Raw genomic sequence first — 21,613 nt, 5'->3', positions numbered from 1 at the left:
TATTTTTGTTACATGTTTCCTTTCAGCCAAAAACCTGAATGTGATGCTGGGCTTAAGGGGGTGAGAAAGCATTTCGGCCCAGAATAATTGTTTTTAGATTTTGTGCAAAAGACGGGGGTGAATGGGCTCAGTGGGGTGTGTGATCCTTAATTTATTATTTGGCCCAATGACGTGATCCATGACTGATTAGATTTTGTGGTTTTTTTTGTTAATTCAGATAAAATAATTAATTAATAAAAGATAATAAACAGAAAGAAAAATAAAAATACAAAGGGATTAGGGTTCGTTTACGTGATTCAAGTCTCTACTACTCAGACTCTCCTTTTTCGCTCGCAAAGGCAAACGGCGCCGTTAGCGTCTTCTTTCCCTTTCTCCGGCGAGCGTTCTGAACGCCGCCGTGAATCGCTCCTCTCCCAATCTGAGGCTCACTCTCTCCGTTTCTATCTCCCCTCGTGATTCTCTATCTCTCCCCAACCTACCGTAATCGAACCCTAAACCGTTAATTTGTTACAAAGCTAGAAACCCTAAAAGTTAAGAATCGGGATTAAACGAAGACGAAGATGAATCAGAAGGAACAACCATATGGCAAGTGTTCAGTGATGCTCAAAAGTTCATATTGTATTACGAGCAGATGTGAAGATGCCGTAGAAATGTGGAGTTACGAAGACTCACCTGAAGTGAAGATCGTGATTGAGTAGTTTGGCGAAATAAACGCGAGAATTGCTTCAATGCAGGTAAACTTCTGTTACTCTTCTCCTTCTTGCGTTACTTTTCTGGATTTCGTAACGAATTGTTCTTTCTTGCTCTCTGACTTCTCCACTCTTTGCGTTGCGGTTGAAGATTATGCAATGTTATTGAGATGAAGACTGATGCGTTTGTGAGGACGAGTTGATTCGAGGTTGTTGTAGTCAGAAGAGATGAAGATGATGAGAATCCATGGAGATTGGTGAAGATGATGAATCAAGAGAATGAAGGTGTTTGAAGATTGATCAATGCTTGATGAAGATTGAAGAGAGGAATCGAAGTGAGGAATGAGGAGTGAAGAAGATTGAAGAAGGTGGTTGAAGATTGAGAGGTGAAGCAGTGAAGGTGGAAGAAGTGTTGAGAAGTGGAGGAGAGGTTTGAAGGTTATGTGAAGAATGGTGGAGATGAAGAATGTTGAAGAGAGAGAGTGGTATCAAGGGAATGAAGGAGATTGGAGAAGTGTGGAGTGATGGTTATGGGTTGAAGATGGAGAATGAATGGAGAGCCTTGAATGAAGGAGGAGCAGAGTATATATAGGTTTCAGGTTAGTCACTCTTTGGAATTTCTGTTATCCTAGTTCTGTTATTCTGTTTTGGTTGGTTCTGAAAGTTAGTTAAAACTGTTAGTGATTCTGTTAGGAAGTTAGGCAGTTATGTGAGCTGGCATAATTAGTTATAGGTTGGTTATAAAATCTGTTTTCTGTTATGGGTTAGTTGCTAATAGTTAGGAAGAGTTGGTTTTGACAGTTACAAACTAAATATGCTAGGCTTGGCAGTTAGGGAGTGAATTTACAAACTGTATTGAATTGTTTGTTTATGGTTTCAAAGTGGTTAGAAAGTCTGTATGCTTAGAATGTGAATGGATTGAATGTAGTGTGAAAATTGTTTGGATTCTGAAACTGTATGTGTGTGGTTTTGCAGCAAGTTTGGCATGGACATGAATGATTTTTGGACTTGATTGTCTATATGCTGCTGACTTGTTGGTTTGATCTCATGGTTATTTATGTTGGTATTTAATTGTTGCAGGTTGCAGGGATCTTGGAATATATTGAAGCATGAAGAGGAACATAGTTTAGCATAGGCTTTTCTTTTGTATTTGGATGGAATGTAATGGTGAAAATAACTTAGACTTGAATTCTGTATAAATGTGGATGAATTATGAATGGTGTACTGTTTGATTTACATGTATATGGGACCTTGTATATTTTTTGTAACATGAAGGTTTTTTTTTTTTTTTAAAATGGACAGTGGGTTTGTAATTTGTTGTGTAGCTTTTGAATGAATGATGAACTTGTGTGATATGAACCATCTTCGAAATGAACCACGAACCGTGTTCAGATGAAATCTTAATCCAAATTCGAACACTAAATTCCACTTTTGCGGGCACTTTGATCTTTCATAACAAATCAAACATTAATTTACCTCATGCTTTTCCCTTAGTATTGTTTTGATCACCTTGAAGAGATATAAACAAAGAATGTTGTAATCTTGTGATCCAATACCTCAAATGATAATAAAAGCCCAGTTAAGCTAACCAAGTCTTAGAATGTAACCCAATGTAAATGTTTGTATCAAACATGAAGAAAATGAACCAATTCTTAGTGCCAAACCTGGAATTCCGTTAACAATATGAACCAAGGCGAGCTCTAATCCAGGGTCCTTGATCTTTTCATGAAATGCATGGTGCGTGTAATGACCTAATAGATGAGATTGTGAGATGTATAAGCCAGTTAAAAAATAAAATTAGATGGGCAAATTTTGGGGTGCAACAGGTATCCATAGAGCATGTCTGAAGCATCGAGAGCAAGCTTCCATGGCTGAAGCATTAAACACCATGGCTAGGGCTTACGAAAGCAAAGCTTTCGTTTTCATACCTACGAGCATTTTCAGACCAAACCGACTTCACCATCGTGTTCGTAATGACGCATTTAGTGGATCTGGGTCCTATTCGATCTTTGATAAAGCATATTTTTTTAGTTTTGAATTATGCAGGATCTGCTACAAAATATGCGCAGCTAAAAGCGAAGCAAATTCGTAGCGAATTTTTGAGAAGATGATGAATAGTGTCAAGACTTTTTTACCACCACGCGCTGTCCACTGATTGGCCAGTCAATTCGTCAGACTCTCTCTCCATGTTTCCAGCTCACGCGATTGGGCCACGCAAAAAACCAGGGACCCACTTCTGACTTTTCCTTTCAAATTGCAAATTATATTTTGTTTTCTTTATTTATTTAATCGCGGGTAATTGAATAGCATATAAATATCATAGTAAAGCTAGTAACGTGAGCAATGCATTTATCATAGTGTCCTGGGTTCGAACCCCTTCTGTGACACTTTAATTTTAACAAGACTTTTTCACAGGATTCAGTGCAATTCCCATGCTCAAGTCTATGGCGCGCCATTAATCATCATCGTCAGATGTCCAGCCACACAGGATCCAAGGGCCCTGGAATGCTACTCCACCATGGACCTTTCAAGAGGCATCTCACATGATTAGTACGAGGTTTTATTGCTCTTTTATTTATTTCATAAATTAGTTATCATCAATTTTTTTACAAAACTAATTAATCTTTTTTTAAATAAAATAGAAGACTTTGTTTTTAAATAAATTACGACAAATTAATTAAATTAGGTTTTTATTTTAATTTAGGTTTAATAATTTTAACTAATTGTAGATTTAATAATTAATCTTAGGTTAATGATTTAATTTAGGTTTTTTCTAGATTAATAATTTTAGTAATTAGTTAACTTAGGTTTAATTGATTAATCAATTTAGGATTAATAATTTAATCGGCAGACTTAGGCTAATTTAATCAAATTAGAATTTAGGTTTTATTAGATAAATTGGTATAATTTTTAACCTTGACCAAAACTGTAGGCTAGGTTTTAGCCTTTTACCCTTAGGTTTTTTTAGCCATAAGGCTTTTTAACCATGATTTTCTTAAACTGCATTTTTTTATTCGCGAATTCTCTTCTCATCTCCCACTCCAGTGTATGTCGCATGCCTTTAATTTTTGTTTTATTTAATTTCCGCCTTTATTTAATTTTTGTTTTTATTTAATTTCTTCCTTTATTTAATTTCTGCCTTTATTTAATTATTTATTTTCAGCCATTTAAATTCTAGAAATCAATGTATAGGTTGCCAAGGTTTTATTTTGTAATGGTTAAGGTTTATTTTCGCGCTCCATTCCTCCTCTATTATGTAACTGCCCCAAAGCCTTGTAATAGTTGTAGGTTTATTTTCTACCTTTTAATTTCCGCACAATATAACTGTTATATAACTGCGCGGTTAGTAAAATAGGGAGTGACAACTAATAATTGAACGTAGCTCATAAACCGCAAAGATAAATATTCGAACTGAACTCACGTGATTGATGCACACACACACACCTTTAAGGTTATCCCTTGTGTTGCCTGTTGCCTCTAATTATACTAAAAAATAGTCAAGTCCCTCGGATGTAGGGATACCTTAGCACATGCTGCCTACAAATTCAAATCATCATAGTCCCTCAGAATAAAAGATCATAGTCCCTTCGAGTTGCCTACGAATAAAATGATCTCGTCCCTCGATGTTGCCTCGATAAATGATGATAGTCCCTTCGAATGCAAAGGTATCCTTACTGTTGCCTTAATGACTATTATATCCTTCCCTTAGACTACCTGCCCTCTATATGGTAGGGACAGTCTTGTGGCGAACGATTATTCTCGATGACCCTTCGATGACCCTTCAACATCCAATTGAAAGACTTCCTTCCCTCTCATGGTATGGATAGATCCTTTCACCCAAAAGACTTAAAGAACAAGAAAGACAATCTTAGGGTAGGTGCTCTTAAATGCTTGCTCATACATTCAAAATTCAAAATGCTTTTCACACCTCTCTTTTCAAATACTTTCAAAACAAGGCTACGCTTATTTACAAGTTAAAGTCCTTAACGAAGTTTTTTTACTATTCACACACGACACTTTTCAAACAATTCAAACCAAGTGAGCTAAGTAATTAAGAGTCCATGGATAACCATAGATACAAAGGGTGCCTTACACCTTCCCTTTGTATAAATTACCCCCGGAACTCAAAATCTTTCAAAGGTCTTTCCTGTTCTTTTTGCCTTCCAAATTGGATAAAATAAAAGTCGGTGGAGACTCTTGCTTACCGCGACATTTCTAAAAGCTAGTTCACCGTATTACACCAGCCACGTGCCACAAGATGACTTTACATAGTCATTATTTTGAGCCCCCATATCTCTCTCTACACACACCCAAAATCCATGATTCTTGTCTTGTTGGATAAAGGACATGGGATAGAACACTTCCATGCTTAGGTTGGATCTAGAATGTGCTTGTAGTTCCTTAAATAAGCTACCAAAAATAGCCCACCACGTGTTTGACAAATTGCATGCGCTGTGCCCAGAAAAGTGTCCAGCAACATGACTTGCAGAAGTGTGATTTTTCAAACTTCACTCTTTCATAACTCTTAATCCACGCCTCTAATAGAATAACTCCCAACCACAAAGTTGTTCATCTCCATGAGATGAAAAAAGTTGATGTTGAAATTTTCTCCAAAAGATGTCTCTAGCCACGTGTAATTTTCTCCTGAAGTCAGCTTACCAAATGTCCAAAATTTCTAGAATTTTTTCTAAGTCTTTCACTCTTTCCATTTTTAGTAACTCCCAAATCAACTAACTTTCCAAATATGGACATTTCGACAAATTCTTAATTTTGATTATTTTGTTGACTTTTCTTTGACTAATTTTCATCCAAAATTCAATATTGGACAGTTGATCTTGACTTTGACCAAAAAGTCAATTATTCTGATTTTCTCCGTTCCAGATGAATTTTCCCGATTAATTAGCTTCCAATCCAATTTCAATCAATAAACTCCACTGAATACCTTCTCAGGGCATCTTCATTTTCATATTCAAAAGTCACCTCATGATTAAATGTTGACCCTAAAAGTCAACTATGTTGACTTTGGTCAAAACCCTAATTTAGTGAGACCAGATGGGCTGAACTGGTTTCTTTTGAATCAAAGCCTTGATATTTATGAAACCCCGATCTCCAGAGATCCTATTAGGGATCTAGCAGCCAACTGAAACCCCAGATGTCCTCTCTCTAACCAAATAATCTCCTCAATAGAAACCCTTTCTTTGTCAATTTTCTTGAGCCAAAATAGTGCTATGAATGTATGGCTTGAATGAATGACCTGAGTAAGATATTTTTATGAATGTGATGCAAAGCCAATTAGGAATAAATAGGTCGGAAAATTTTGGGGTGCAACACCGTCCATTAGGCTATATGAGAATGAGCCAGCTATCCATTAGGTTGTATTAGTGTGAGCCATCCATTAGGCTATATTAGAGTGAGCCATCCATTAGGCTATATTGGAGACATACACTAGGATGAGTCTGTAACGAACTATACCCAGTAGCCAGTATTGTGAAGCATCATAATGAGTCGTACACTAGACTATATCTAAAGACATAAACTACAGATGTTGAGGAGAGTCAGAATGAATCTTTGTGCTGATTGTATCTGCCTCATTTCTTGATCGTCTCTGAATTGTCTCTGGAAAATGTCCAGAATAAGTATCAGAATTAGACCTTCATCTAGAATGAGTGTCAGAATTAAATCGTTGACTTGATTATCTCTGCACTATATCTAGAAGATAATGTTCATTTGATTGTAGAAATAACCTGAAAAAGCAACATTAGTTTTATGCAATGTCATGATGTATGTAATGTATGGTGTAATGAAGCTCTCAAAATAAATGAGAATCTTATATGCTATGTATGTATTTGCCATGATACATTATGAACAATGTATGATAATAACTATGTATTTGGATGAATGATGTATGGACACAACTGTGTAACCGAAGCATATTGATAACTCCGCATAGCAAATTTTGATTGGGAAAATAAATCCCTATTCGTTGCTGGAGATGACAATGTTTCTTCTCCCCGTTCTTAGAATGACCTTAATGGGGATTCTTTCCTTATGTGCAAGGATATTCAGTTGGGGATTTATTATTCCTGCTTGGGGACAAAATAATCGATCGTTCGTCACCTTTTGTTAAAAGATTTGATCCCGATGTACCCTGAATGGGGATAAAGAAATGGATAATCACCCGATGCACTATCTGACCAAGTTTAAGAACTGTCGATAATACTCTGATGCGCTATCTGACCAAGTTTCAGATATGGTGTCAAATCTTTTGAGGAAAATAATCTTGATTGGATTCCGCTAGAGAAGGGAATATATTTCTGTTGGGGAATTAGGTCTCTGTTGGGGATGAGCTTATTTAAAATAATCTCCCGAGGATTACTCTATGGGGATATTTCCATGAAGTCAGCTCTGTGGGGACGCATGGATGATTCAATCATTAACCCGGTTGTTATGGTAACTGTTATTCCTGTTTTTATGCACATGAAAATTTTGGTAAACATCAATCATATTCAAATGTATATGTTTATTCGAAATAACCATCGGACGTTTACGCAAACAAAACAAGGGAAGTACACATAGACTTGTATTGATTGGAACCCCAAACAAGTATTGACTGAAGAATCAAACAGCCATTAGTTTTCTGATAGAATGCCACTGCATCGCTTTGCCCCAGCCTATAGGGACTTTGAAGAGATTCGCCTCGTGAGGACCTTCTAAGAAATGTGCTATCGTAGGTAAATCACCCCAAGTATTATGAACTTAATAATAATGCCCCTAATTGATCAGGAAGTAGCTTTAACCACACTTGGGTGAATTCCCCTGATTGCTCGACGTTCCTAAGAGGTTCTTCGAATCTTGACGTGATTGCCCCAGATGGATTTGACAAAAACATGTCATGGCCCTTGTATACATCGGCTTTAACCAACTGAGTCAGGTGTAGGTGAAAATTCTATTAACACACGCTCGATGTCAAACTGGATGTTATGACATCCACAATTAGGCAACACAAGTAGTAATAACAGAACAACATAAAAATAATAAAGAACACACATAATTGTTTACCCAGTTTCGTTCAAACAACCTACTATGGGGGCTAACAAGCCAGGGATGAAGTCCACTATTAGTAGTATCAATTCAAAGATAAACTCCCCCGTTTACAACTTCTCACTTAATCACTACCCGATGACCTTTCTACCTAGGTTCTCCCTAGATATGGAATATCTCCATTCCACTCCCCCTCAATCACAATAGTGATTACACATAAACAAATAACAATTACAGAGACTAGACACTCTTCAAAAACACACCTTGATCTGCTTAAAAGCTTCATTCAAGAGACACACACTCGTGCTTAAAAGCTTAGAGTGATATTACACATACACAACTTATTCCAACGCAATCATCAAGGACAATTGCTTGGATCACACGAGACAACTACAGAACAACCGTGTCTCACAATACAAAATCTTCTGTCTGCGTTCCAAAATAGGATTGAAGTCCTTTTATCTGCAGACTTGGGCCTTGGGCTTTTTAAGAAACAAATTAGGGTTAACCAAGTTAACCTAATTCACATGCCATCTGTCTGTTACACAATGTGTTGTCAGCAGGATCTTCTGGACGAAACATTCAGCACTCAATAAAAGGTTTCCTAAACTGATAATTGAGATAAAGCAGGAAACACATTTAAACCATAATAACAGCTTCTGCTGTCATACACGGATGTCATGACATCGATCATGACATTCACTAAAAAACATGTATTAGCTTTACACATATGCAACCTGTATACTACATTATCAACCAGGCATGTTTTACCATTAATGCAACCAACGTGAAAACACCTTCAATCTCCCCTTTGGCAAATTTTTGGCTAAAACATCCTGTCACACCATACTAGAGAAATACTTGCAGCGGACACAAGATAACCAAAACACAATAAAAATAAGCTAATACACAACAAACAACATACATCACCAGTATGCACACAATGCTTAGACAAACCAGACAAACAGCCAAAAGAGTAGCAAACAGATCAACACAAAAAAAAGCAAATTAGTATTGTTGATCACACATAACCACCATTCTTGTTGTTCTGGGGTGACATGTATTACTTCTCCCCCTGTTTGGCCACAAAAGTTTCCAAAGCCAACATAAATGTCTTCTCCACCTGCTTTTTTTTGTCACTATGGTTCTTCAAGGATGTAGAGTACCAACTTGCTTCGCAAGTTCTCAAACTGTGTAGAATCAAGTGCTTTTGTGCAGATGTCAGCTAGCTGAAGTTCAGTGTTTACGTGCTCTAGGCAAATTACCTTATCTTCGACGAGTTCTCTGATAAAGTGGTGTTGGATATCAATATGTTTCGTTCGGCTATGCTGGATTGGATTTTTGGAGATATTGATGGCACTGAGATTGTCACAATATAAAGTCATGACATTCTGTGGAACATTGTGCTCATTCAGTATTTGTTTCATCCAGACCAATTGTGAACAACTACTACCAGCTGCTATGTACTCTGCTTCAGCAGTAGATAAGGAGACACAATTTTGTTTCTTGCTGAACCATGATATAAGGTTGCTACCTAGAAAGAAACATCCTCCAAATGTGCTTTTCTGTCATCAGCACTTCCAGCCCAGTCGGCATCAGAATATCCAGTCAAGACCGGGTCACCTCCATTGGTGTACAGTATGCCATAGTCAGAAGTTCCATTTACATATTTGAGAATTCTCTTGACTTGATTCAAATGACTTGCGTTTGGCTCTGCTTGGTATATGGCACAGACTCCAGCTGCAAATGTGATATCTGGTCTGCTGGCTGTTAGATATAGCAAGCTTCCAATCATGCTCCTCTACAGACTCTGGTCAACACTTATGCCCTCTTCATCTTTGGATAGCTTTTAATGTGTTGGTGTAGGAGTTATTTTGTGACTAGCATTATCCATTCCAAATTTCTTCACTATGTTCTTGGCATATTTACTTTGAGACATGAATGTGGAGTCTTCCATTTGCTTGATTTGAAGACCAAGAAAATAAGTTAGTTCCCCAACCATACTCATTTCAAATTCTGTCTGCATTTGCCCGACAAAGTGTTTTACCATTGTATCCGATATTCCCTCAAACACTATGTCATCCACATATATCTGAGCAATCATGATTCTTCCTTCTGTGTTTTTTACGAAGAGGGTTTTGTCTATTCCACCTTTCTTATATCTATTTGTGGTCAGAAATTCAGTTAACCTTTCATACCAAGCTCCAAGAGCTTGTTTCAACCCATAGAGAGCTTTTCTTAGTTTGTATCTATGATCAGGCAGATTTGGATCAGCAAACCCTTTAGGTTTTTCCACATATACTTCTTCGTTCAGATATCCATTTAGAAACGCATTTTTTACATCCATCTGATAAAGACTGAACTTCAGAATGCAGGCTACTCCTAGTAGGAGTCTGATTGACTCAAGTCTTTCTACAGGTGTAAAAGTTTCATCAAAGTCTACTCCCTCTACTTGAGTGTATCCTTGAGCTACTAACATGGCCTTGTTTCTTGTTATGACTCCTTGTTCATCAGTCTTGTTCTTGTATATCCATTTGGTAACTATGATATTCGTTTCTTCTGGTCTAGGTACCATTTCCCATACTTCGTTCCTTTTGAATTGTGCAAGCTCTTCTTGCATTGCATTGATCCAAAATTTATCTGCCAGGGCTCCCTTTACGTTTTTTGGTTCAACTTTGGACACAAAGCAAGAATTAGCTATAGTTCCTCTTGACCTGGTCATTATTCCACTGTTGAGATCTCCTATGATTTGTTCCTTGGGGTGATCTTTCTGAATTCTAATAGATGGATCTTTGTTGATTGTCTCAGGTTCTAACTCTGAAGGAGTCTCATTACTTACTTCAGGTTGGTTTGTCTGTTCAGCCTGAATTTCAATAAATGTTTCAACATTCTCTGTGACATCAAATTCTCCATGTTGATCATCAACAACCACATTGATGGATTCCATCAACACTTGTGTTCTGGTGTTGAATACTCTATAAGCCCTGATGTTTGTTGAATATTCCAAGAATATGCCTTCATCACTTATGGAGTCCATTTTTCTCCTTTGGTCCCGATCTGTCAGGATATAGCACTTGCTCCCAAAAACATGAAAATACTTGACACTTGGTTTCTTTCCTCTCCAGAGTTCATAAAGAGTGAAGGAGGTTCCTTTTCTCAATGTTACCCTGTTATGGACATAGCAGGCTGTGTTCATAGCCTCAGCCCAAAAATACATGGGTAGTTTCTTAGCATGAATCATTGCTCTGGCAGATTCTTGTATATTCTTGTTTTTCCTTTCTTCTACTCCATTTTGTTGGGGTGTAATAGGGGGGAGAATTCAGAAAATTTGGCATTCTCAAATTCTTTTTCATGATCGCTCATGATTATGATGACAGTGCTTTCCTTTTCTCTTTGCAGTCTAGTACAGAGCTCCTTAAAGACATCAAATACGTCAGATTTTTCTCTAATGAAGCTTATTCATGTGTATCTTCAGTAATCATCAACTATTACATAAGCATACATTTTTCCTCCAAGACTTTCCACTTGCATTGGTCCCATTAGATCCATATGTAGTAGTTCCAGGTTTTTTGAGGTGGTGAGTTGACTGACCCTTGGGTGAGAAGTCCTGGTTTGCTTTCCAGCCTGACATTCTCCACAAACTTTGCCTTCATCAATCTGTAGTTTTGGTATTCCTCTCACAGCATCCTTGTTTATGATCTTTTTCATCCCTCTCAAATGTAGATGTCCCAGTTTTTGATGCCAGAGTCTAACCTCTTTTTCTTCTTTTTCCATGGAGCATATTGATGAATGACTTGCTATTTTTGGTTCCCATGAGTAGAAGTTGTCTATGGATCTTAATCCCATCATGACCTCTACATTTTCTTCATTAGTGACCACACATTCATCTTTGGTAAATTTGAATTTTAGGCCTTGGTCACATAGTTGACTGATGCTGGTCAAGTTTGCAGCTAGACCTTTGACCAGTAGAACACTGTCTAGTTGTTTACGGTGATTTCCGGTAAACAACCGCTAGTCTTCCAAACTATAATAAATATGATTTGGTTACTCGCAGGATCGACTAGATTGATCCTAGGACATAGTCAAAAAGGTTGTTATTCATGATGATTCGAATTATGTCTTTGATTGGCGTGTCTCGAAAATAAGAAATATTTGATCAAACAAATAAAGATTAGCAATCACTTTGTTATACGCGTAAATATAACATCAGCGGAGAACAATTTAAAGATAAAATGTAAGACAAAACTGTAAAAGTGCAAGAATCTTAAATTGCAGAAAAGTAAAGTGCTTCGAAGATAAATAACATGAAAATAAAAGAGTGCAGGAATGTAAATGACAGAAAAATAGAAGAAAGCATAATAACATCGAAAGATACTTGAATAAAGGAAAAATACACATGTATTTAAATTGATGTTGGTGTCATACGTACATTTCTCAGCGAACTCTTTCTCTTTAACACTTGATACTTGAGTAATATGTGAGTGATTTGTACAAAATGAACACACGAAATCCTAACATTAAGATCCCTATTTATACTAATTTAGACCCTAACGGTCCTATGCTAATCTAACGCCACGTTTCCCCTAGAAAACCCAGGGATGCCATCTGTCTTCGTACGGTTACATAAACTATTTCGAAATTCAAATCATCCCGCCTGAATCCTCCTTCGACGCGTGGCAACATAATTATAATCGAGAATGTCACGAAAACACGCTAAGCTTCAGTACTTTGCATATTTCGCAAAAACTTCTAAGTCCCAAAGAATATTCCTCTCGATTTTAGCTTCGGTGCTTACTATCTTTGTCTCAACTTAAACATCATTCTCGAAGCATGGCCATCAGTAGCCATTCCTTATCTTCAAAGATGGTCATCAGTAACCATCTCCTTCGAATTTCAGACCTTCAAAGGATATTTCTTCCTAAATGAAATCTTCAGCTAACAAATTGCCCCCAATAAATGCCTGTTTCGAAAAACAAGAGAAATAGGCGTTTCTTGTTGTAACAAGATTTCGTTTTAGAGTTCCAAGATCATTGACTGACGTCATAATCATTTATGACTCTGTTCCCAAAACGTCTTGTCATTTTCAAAGATGTCTACTCATAACTTACATTCCCACATTCTGATCTTACTTCCTGATCATTACTCCTATATACTAGGAGTAAAGCTAATAACAATTCGACCACCGTTGGATGAAATCAACGCCTGCCGCGTGTCTCTTAGTTTTTACCCAAAAGATTTGAAAGGGTTTCCGTTAAACCTTTAAATATTAAAACCTTAACCTTCATATAACTTTCACCTCTTATTTCCTTATTCCTCCACAGAAAAGAACACTTCTGATTATATTCAAACTCATTCCAGAAAATCAAACTTACTCATGGCGTCATCTTCAAATGTTCTTCAACCAGCTTTAAAACTTCAACAATCTATACAGATGGGGAATCAAGAGTGCATACCAAACCCAAATTCAACGGAAGTGCGCGCTATTTACGCTTCTCAGGTAATCATCCCTTTTGAACTTTCTGGGAAAACTCATGCCTTCATGGGTCCTTTACCAGGAGAAATTAACTCTTCTCTGGATAAATTCTTTCCTGCTTATTATAAGACTAGGCCGTTAATTAGTAAGAACAAAATAGATGAACATGGCCGTCCTATTTCAACAAAACCTGATGATACGGAAAACACTTCAACCGTAAACCCTTCAGCCCTAGAGAAAATTAGGTTAAACTATGTAACCAATTTCGTGAAAGTTTTTAGGTCAATTCCCTTAGCAAAAGATCCTGAACTATACTATGCCTGGTTGGCAAGAGTAGAAAAACACAAGGCTTCTTTTTGGCAGGAACTGGGCATTTATGACTTAATCCAATTGTCCAAGACTGGTTTAGAATACAACCAAACTATGTTAGTTGCGTCAGTTTACTTCTGGGATGCTTCCCACAACACTTTCCATCTCCCATGTGGAATGATAACCCCTACGCTTTTTGACATAGCTGCCATTACGGGTCTTCAACCTACCGGAGAACCCTTCAAACCCAACGTCATGGATACCGATACCATTAACTTCAATGAAGCAACTATTACTTATACTGCATTCATTCAAAAGTATCATGACGGAAATAATGAGGTAGTCTCAGACGAAGAACATATTGCCTTCTTAGTAGGGATGTCAATTGCATCTTTTAATGGGGATCCCTGTGGGGAATATCTGTGCGGAAATCCGAAGTTGGAGATTTTTATCCCCGTGGGGATGGGGATGGAGGGAAAAGTTCCCCCAATAACACTTTGGGGCGAGGATTGGGAAAGTATCCTCCGCCCCATGGATTCCCCGAATCCGAAGATATATATTAATTTTTTTACTTTATATATACTATATATATATATATATTATATAATTTTACATGAAAAATATTAATGTATTAGAAAATGAAGAGTCATTATAAGTTATAGATTTGTCACACATAATCAACCACTTGTGTTGGACGACATCGGTATTGTGGTAGTAAATTAGTGGAAGCACGGTAGCAAGAAGTTATGTTACTATTTATTTATTTTTACATAAAAAATATTAGCAACATTAAGTTCTTTTGCTTTTTTTATTTATTATTGATGCAAGATGTATTTTGATTTTTTTATAAAATAAAGATGCAAAAATATGCGTTTTAAAAAAAACGAAGAAAAAATAAAAATACTAGTGTCTTAGTTCTTATCAAAAAGTGTAGAAATTTTCTTAAGATTCGATCTCCGTGGATATCCGTGGGGATCTGTGGGGATGGGGATGGAGGGAAATATTCCCCCGTGGCGGGGATTGGGGATGGGGATGGGGAGTAAATTTGGGGGCGGGGCGGGGAGCGGAGAAGCGTCCTCCGAACAATATCTGCCCTGTTGACATCTCTACTTCTTAGCCTTATGGCTTTCGAGGTGCGTCTTCTATTCTAGGTCCATACAAGTGGCAAAAAGATATCTTTTTATGGCTAATCAACTCCACGCTGGAACAAAACTAAACTTGAGCCAGTTAATTCTAGGGTTTCTCTATGAGAATCTAGGTGAAGCAACCGACCTTGTGAAGAATTATAAAGCGGTTCTCTACTTTTAGCTGGTCCTTTCTGGTTGCTACAACTGTGGCTCAATGCTACTTTTGAGGCTCAACTCCCATTTCGAGGTGTTGTGAACGAAGAAGATCCAGATATTAAAAATCGAACTATAGAAGGAACCAGGTTGGCTTCGCTAACCCTAAAAGAAGAGACTGGTAAGCTTCGCGAACACTTTCTAGCATATGCCATGATGTTTGCTCGATGTGATCAATTCAGCCCTTCGATGGCTCCGTTCGTAAACAGGACAGTGAGTCCCGAATGGTTCACTCGAAAGTTTCCTCCAACATCTCAAGACCAAGAGACTGAATCTATGACTATCTGGGGAGCTTTTCTTACCCCATAATTATTTTATCACCGCCTTCGTCCCTCCAAAAGCCAATACGCTCTCCTCTGCTACCAACCAAATCTGGTATCAAGGCAATTTGGATTGGTTCAAATAAGACCCAAATGTCTGTACGAGAAAAGGAACCACATGTGTTTACACTCTTTATATCTGACTGAAGAAGAATGTGAATCAAAAATGGCCAGATATGCTGGTGTGACCAATCTTTCACCTATTCCTTTCGATCCCGCATTTTACTCTACTCCAGATTTTCAACAATGGTGGACGGACTATTACACCACGCAAATCTTTGATGCTGAGAGCCTTACTCGCGAACTAACTGAAGCTTTTGCTGATGTGCAGGAAAAATTTCAAAAAGGTACTTCGACTCATATTAAAGAAATACAAGCATTTCAAAAGTTCTTTGAAACCATTTACAGGCCTGATGATCTTAGTCAGACCGTTCGTGAAGCTGCAGTCACTTTGCGCGAAAAGTTTTCTGCCAAATTGGATAAGTTGAAACTGTCCTCGTCTGTTCGACCAGAACTGCGTTATGAAGTGGCTTTCAAACTTAATCCTCCAAAATTCCCTCCACTGCCAAACGCTGATTTTGGTGTGGCTTTAAGCCCTCCTTTCCCAGACTGGTTCGTGTGTGGGAATGTTTTTAAAATTCTTCAGGAAAGCACTAAAAAACACGCTGAACGAGTGGTCCCGACTAAGCATACCCTGGATACTTTCAAAGGACATCTCCATATAGATCTTGAACATGTTCGTGTCTTGACTCCAATACCTGAAGGTTTGGGTTTAGACAAAAAATTTTAACTAACGTTTCTTTTCCGCTGAAATACTAATTCCAGTTCCAACTACAGTTGTTGCTCGAAAGAAAAAGATCAAACAACTCCCTGCGCAGAAAGCTTCTGAAGTTTCGCAGAGCAACAAACCCAGTGAGAGTGACTCTATCACTGCTGACAAGAAACCCGCGGTATGTACATATTATATCTTTCATTTGCATGTTGCATGAGTCATACTTATCTTACCCGATTTACACTTTCAGAGTTCGAAGCCTCCAACACATTCGAAGCGAAAAACCTCTCCAGTAGTTGTCTCAGATGATGATGACAAGTCTCCACCTCGAACCAGGCAAGCCCAAAAGAAAAGGCAGAAGGCCGCCACTCCTTCGGGAAAAGAAAAGGGATCTGGGTCCTCGAAGCTTACTTCACCAGGTGACAAGGCATCTTCTGAAGAATCACCTTTGAAAGGTGGTAGCGCTGCTTTCGTTGTCGAAAGCCACAATTCGAGCCCAGATAACATCCCAACTAAGGTATTTGGATTTCTCAACCTAATCATCTTTATAAATTTTCCACTTAAAATCATTAAGTTTAATGCTTTACCTTATGATTGTAGGATGATGTCGGCACATCCACTTCTGACCTCAAATCCTTCACTCTTAATTTGGATCTTGACAACCTCCAAGGTAAATGCATATTCTTTTTTACAGCGAGGGGATTTCTTGTAACTTCCCTTATCATAACATGTTTTAATCATTCCATGTAGGAAAATGTCATGTGCTTTCACCAGTGATCGAAGATGCTCAGCCTCTTGCGACTATCATTCCTAATACAGCAGTCGAAGGGAGCCATTCAACTGATGACTCTCCACCTACCCACAAGAGCGAAAAAGCAGAACAGCAATGCTCAGGTAGCAACAATGCAGCTGGCCATCCAACTGGTAGTGAGGATACTTTGTCTGAACAAGATGTCATGGAAGAAACCTCTAAACTAGCCACAATAGTTCCCCACGAAACCACACCTTTCGGGACCATCGTTTCTCCTGAAATTACTTCGACTCCTGCCCCAGCAAAACCTACTCCTTCAGAATTGGACCAGTTTAAACAAGCTGATCCTCTCAGCTTCCTCAAAGCTATGATGGATACTGAAAGTATTTCTCCTTCTAAGCTCGAAACTTTTCCAGCTGTTCAGCCAGAATCTGGTAATAAAGAGGATACTTCTGTCCTTCTCCATCAGATAAAGGAAAACTTCTTCGAAACTAACCTCGTTGAAATCCTTAGCAAGGATCCTATCATAAGGCAACCATCCAACAATCCAGTGAGCATGAATTGACTGAAGTTGCGCGTCTAGGAATCCAACATTTTGAGGCTGCACGAAAACTAGTCCCTGAAATTGACGAATTGAAGAGACAAAGGGCCCTGATTGAACTTCGCATGTCTTCCTGGGAGATTCAATATTCGAAGATAAAAGACAATCTTCCTAGAGATTTTAATTAGTGCTTTTGAATCCTGTAATAACTTTTCTATAATGCACATTGATTTCTCTTGTAATCAAATTCCGCCAGGAATATATTTATGTAGACCTTTTGTTTGCCAATTTATATCTTCTATATCAATTTGAAATGATCATGAGTAAGATTCTGACAATTCTTCCAATTTCGTCAAAATATATTTAATTGTCACAGTAATCTTAATAAATATAAGCATGTGACCTGACTCTCCTTCGCACCCCTTTCAGTCTAGACTTGACGTTTCCACTCTCCTAGCCGTAACCATCATTAAAACATGACGTCACTTTCTCCAAAACGTCTTTTTTAAGACGTGCGTGCACCAGTTTCTCATGATTACATCTCAACTTCCTAGGGCGGGAAACGGCGGAAGCCATAACTCCTCTTTGGAATACCAAACGCAGTCTAATCAATCATTAAAAATTAAACCGTCCCTCTATTGCCTCAAGTCTATATAAAGGTTCAATATCACACTTCTTCCTTCACATTTATTTGAAACCTTTGCTTAAGAGTTTGTTTCTCTTTTTCTGTCTCTCAGAAACACAAAGCTTAAAAAAGAAACCTTTTTAGTCTTTTTCTTCCTTCCATGGCGCAACCTCTCACTTATAACAACATCAGAGCTTGCATAAAGAAAGAATTTAAGCTTTATGAAGAAGAGTTGGATGAAAACTTCATCAACATTGGTACTCTTTTCGCCAATCAAGAGCTTGATTTCTACTATGAAATCCTGGAAGGACCAGTCTATCCCAACATGCTGGCTGACTTCTGGATGTTTGCATCTTTACGTATAGATCTAGAGGGTAGAACTACCATAGTTTCTGAGGTTCGACGCGCCCAGATCACAATCACTCCTTCAACCATCTCTAACTTGATGAGATGCAACAACTCAGGCGAAACCTTTGATAATAATAGCTTCAATATGACAACTCATCTTCTCTTGAGGACTCTCATGAACAATGACCCTTATAGCGCCAAGGTCATCAGGGTTTGGCATCAACTACTCGTGGGTAACTTTCAACCACGAAACCATGACCAAAATAGCATCATGGTGGACGACTTGGAGTTTATCCTCCGTGCTCTTCGCGGGAAGAAAATCAACTTCCCTCTGATGATCTTTAAAGGGCTTGTCGAAGCCGTTTCCGTGGCTGCTGCCCGTCAAGGGGTTGTAACCTGTCTTCCTTATGGAAGGCTCTTGTCTTACATATTCCTTAAAAAGGGAATAGTGAGAAGGATGCGCAACTCTAGGTCTATGAACATGTTCGAGGCGGAGAGCTTCCCCCTGCTACCTTTGGAAGGTTTAGACCAGAGGGTTAACTAAGAGATGTTTTAGCTTAAGTTTTCTTTGTTTGTGTTTTTTCTTTTTTTTGTAATCTTCCCTGTTTTGGACACTAAACTTCTTGTCATGCATGTATCCACTTAATATTTATGGAAGATATTTTGGATTTTACTCGTCTTCTTCTTTAATTTTTTGCTATACATGCTTGTTTGGATAACAAAGCCATTTTGGTGTTAGTTCAACCATTTTGGCTTATGTAGTATACTTTAATATCTACGTTTTTGCAATCTTTACTTCATGCATGCTTGGTTTGTATCTCTTTAGATACTTCCCATTTACTCTCAAAATCCTGCAATCTTCCGCTAACTCTTCTATCTCGTAAGCGTTATTCGAAAATACTTTCAAGATTCGAAAGGGTCCATCCTAGTGTGAGGACCATTTACCAAATGCTTGATTCCTTCGATCTATAGCTAATATAACTTTCCAAACTAAATCGTTACTGCTAGAAGTTTTACCTTTCACCTTCTTGTTGTATGCTCTGGACACTCTTTCTTTTTGTCTTTTTATCATCTCCAATGCTCGAAGTCTGTCTTCGTCCAGATCTACTAATTCGTTCATTATCAATTCCCAATACATGTTACGAGGGATTTCTGCCTGTCTTTGTATCCGAACTGACTACAAATATATCTCAACTGGGAGTACTGCGTCATGCCCAAAAGTCAATTGGAATGGCGTAGTATTCGTAGCTTCTTTTGGAGATGTTCGACAAGCCCAAAGCGCTTGGTCTAAATTTTTGTGCCAACTCTTAGGCTTTTTCCCTACGTGTTTCTTTATGAGGCCAATTATTATTTTGTTCGTCGCTTCGACTTGTCCGTTTTCCTGAGCATAGTAAGGTGTGGAAGTGAACAATTTAAAACCCATTTCTTTGGCGAAGTCTTGCATTTTCCGCCCAGTGAATACTGATCCTTGGTCCGTGGTTATACTTTCTGGGATTCCAAACCTATATATAATGTGTCGTTGAATAAACTCAATCACATTCTCTTGGTCCACATTCGCCAGTGGTATCGCTTCTACCCATTTGGTGAAGTAGTCTATTCCTACTAGTATGTATCTTTGACCCTTAGAGGACTTAGGATGAATTTCTCCAATTAAGTCTAATGCCCAACCTCTGAAAGGCCATGGTTTTATTATTGGGCTTAACTCATTTGCTGGAGCGTGTTGAATACCTGCATGTTCTTGACATTCTTGACAACCTTTTGCGAATTCTATGCAATTTTTTAACATAGAAGGCCAATACATTCCGTATCTAAACAAAAGCCATTTCATTTTGTGCCCCGCTTGATGTGCCCCACATGCTCCACTGTGTACACTTGAGAGGGCCAAATATGCTTCTGCTTCACCCAAACATTTTAACAAGACCCCTTCAGGAGTTTTCTTGAACAATTCGTTCACCATCAGAAAATATGACAAGGCTCTGTATTTCACCTTTCTATTCGTGTCTGACGAAGGATTTTTTAGATAGTTCACAATTGGACTCCTCCAATCTGTGTCCGCTAATGAGTCTATATTTAACACTTCAAATTCTTCTTTGCTAGCAAAGCCTAATTGTGAATTCTCCAGGTCACTTGGGGAAAGTTTGGTAGCCATTGCTTTCCCTCTGACTTCGATCAGTTCTTCTAACTTTTCTTTTGATACCCTATATCCTGAGGCTAACTGTGCCAAATCATTTGCTTCTTGATTCTTGGTCCTTGAAACATGGTTTAGCTCCACGTATTCGAATTTTTTAAGCAGCCTGTTTGCTATGACAAAGTACATGATCAAGTTTTCTTTGATGCATTTGTACTCCTTTGTTATTTGCTTAATCACTAGTTCGGAGTCTCCTCTAATTTCGACTCTGGTTACCCCCAATTCTAACAAAGCTTCAAGTCCAGCAATTAGTGCTTCATATTCAGCTTCGTTGTTGGAGCATAACGGACCTTCAATCTTATACTTAAGCATTGTTGGAATTCCATCAGGAGAAATTATCAAAATCCCAACACCAGTTCCTTCTCTATGAGTCGAACCATCGAAGTATAGCTTCCAAGGCTTCAAATCTACGTATTGTTGAGGATTCTCAACCACTGCATGGTCAACAATGAAATCTGAAACAATCTGACCTTTCATTGCCCTGAGAGGTTGAAATGTCAGTGAGTACCCAGTAAGGGCTAAAGCCCATTTGCCAATTCGACTGTGCAATATTGGCTTTGATAACATATGTTTGATAACATCACAATGAGACGAAACATAAACATCAACCGGTTTTATATAATACTTGAGTTTGATACAAGAGAAATATAAACAAAGGCAGAGTTTTTCTATTGCGCTATACCTAGTCTCTGCATCATTGAGTACTCTACTTAAATAGTAAATGGCTCTTTCGATGCCATTTTTATCTTCTTATGCTAACATACTGCCTATTGTATTATCTGAAGCTGAAATATACAGGCGCATGTGCTTCTTCCCATTTGGGGGAGATAAAATTGGTGGATGGATCAAGTATTGTTTGATTCTATCAAAAGCTTCTTGATGTTCAACACGCCATTCGAACTTCCCTTCCCTTAAACGAAGTAGAGGGGAGAAAGCTTGTGTGCGTCCACTCAAATTAGAGATGAACCTTCTTAAGAAGTTTATCTTCCCCAGCAAGGACTGCAATTCTTTCTTCGTGGATGGAGGCTTGGTTTCCACAATAGCCTTCGTCTTATTCTGGTTAATTTCTATCCCCTTTTTATGAACCACGAAGCCTAGGAAATATCCAGCCTGCACAAAGAAAGCACAATTAAGGGGGTTCATCTTTAAGCCATGTTTTCTCATTCTTTCGAATGATTGGCTTAGATGATCAAGATGATCGTCATCTGAGACAGAT

General features: G+C 38.2%; 1 long non-coding RNA gene across 1 annotated transcript; it reads left to right on the top strand.

Annotated features, from left to right (window-relative positions):
• The first annotated feature begins 278 nt into the window (after positions 1-278).
• LOC131606655 (uncharacterized) lies at positions 279-1,957 on the top strand. The gene is made up of 3 exons (XR_009284940.1): positions 279-734; positions 841-1,288; positions 1,770-1,957. It is a non-coding gene; the product is annotated as an uncharacterized LOC131606655 (long non-coding RNA).
• The last annotated feature ends 19,656 nt before the right edge of the window (positions 1,958-21,613 follow it).

This window comes from Vicia villosa, linkage group LG5 (genome assembly GCF_029867415.1).
Source record: "Vicia villosa cultivar HV-30 ecotype Madison, WI linkage group LG5, Vvil1.0, whole genome shotgun sequence".
In the NCBI taxonomy this organism is placed as follows: domain Eukaryota; kingdom Viridiplantae; phylum Streptophyta; class Magnoliopsida; order Fabales; family Fabaceae; genus Vicia; species Vicia villosa.
This window is presented reverse-complemented; position numbering and strand designations above follow the sequence as displayed.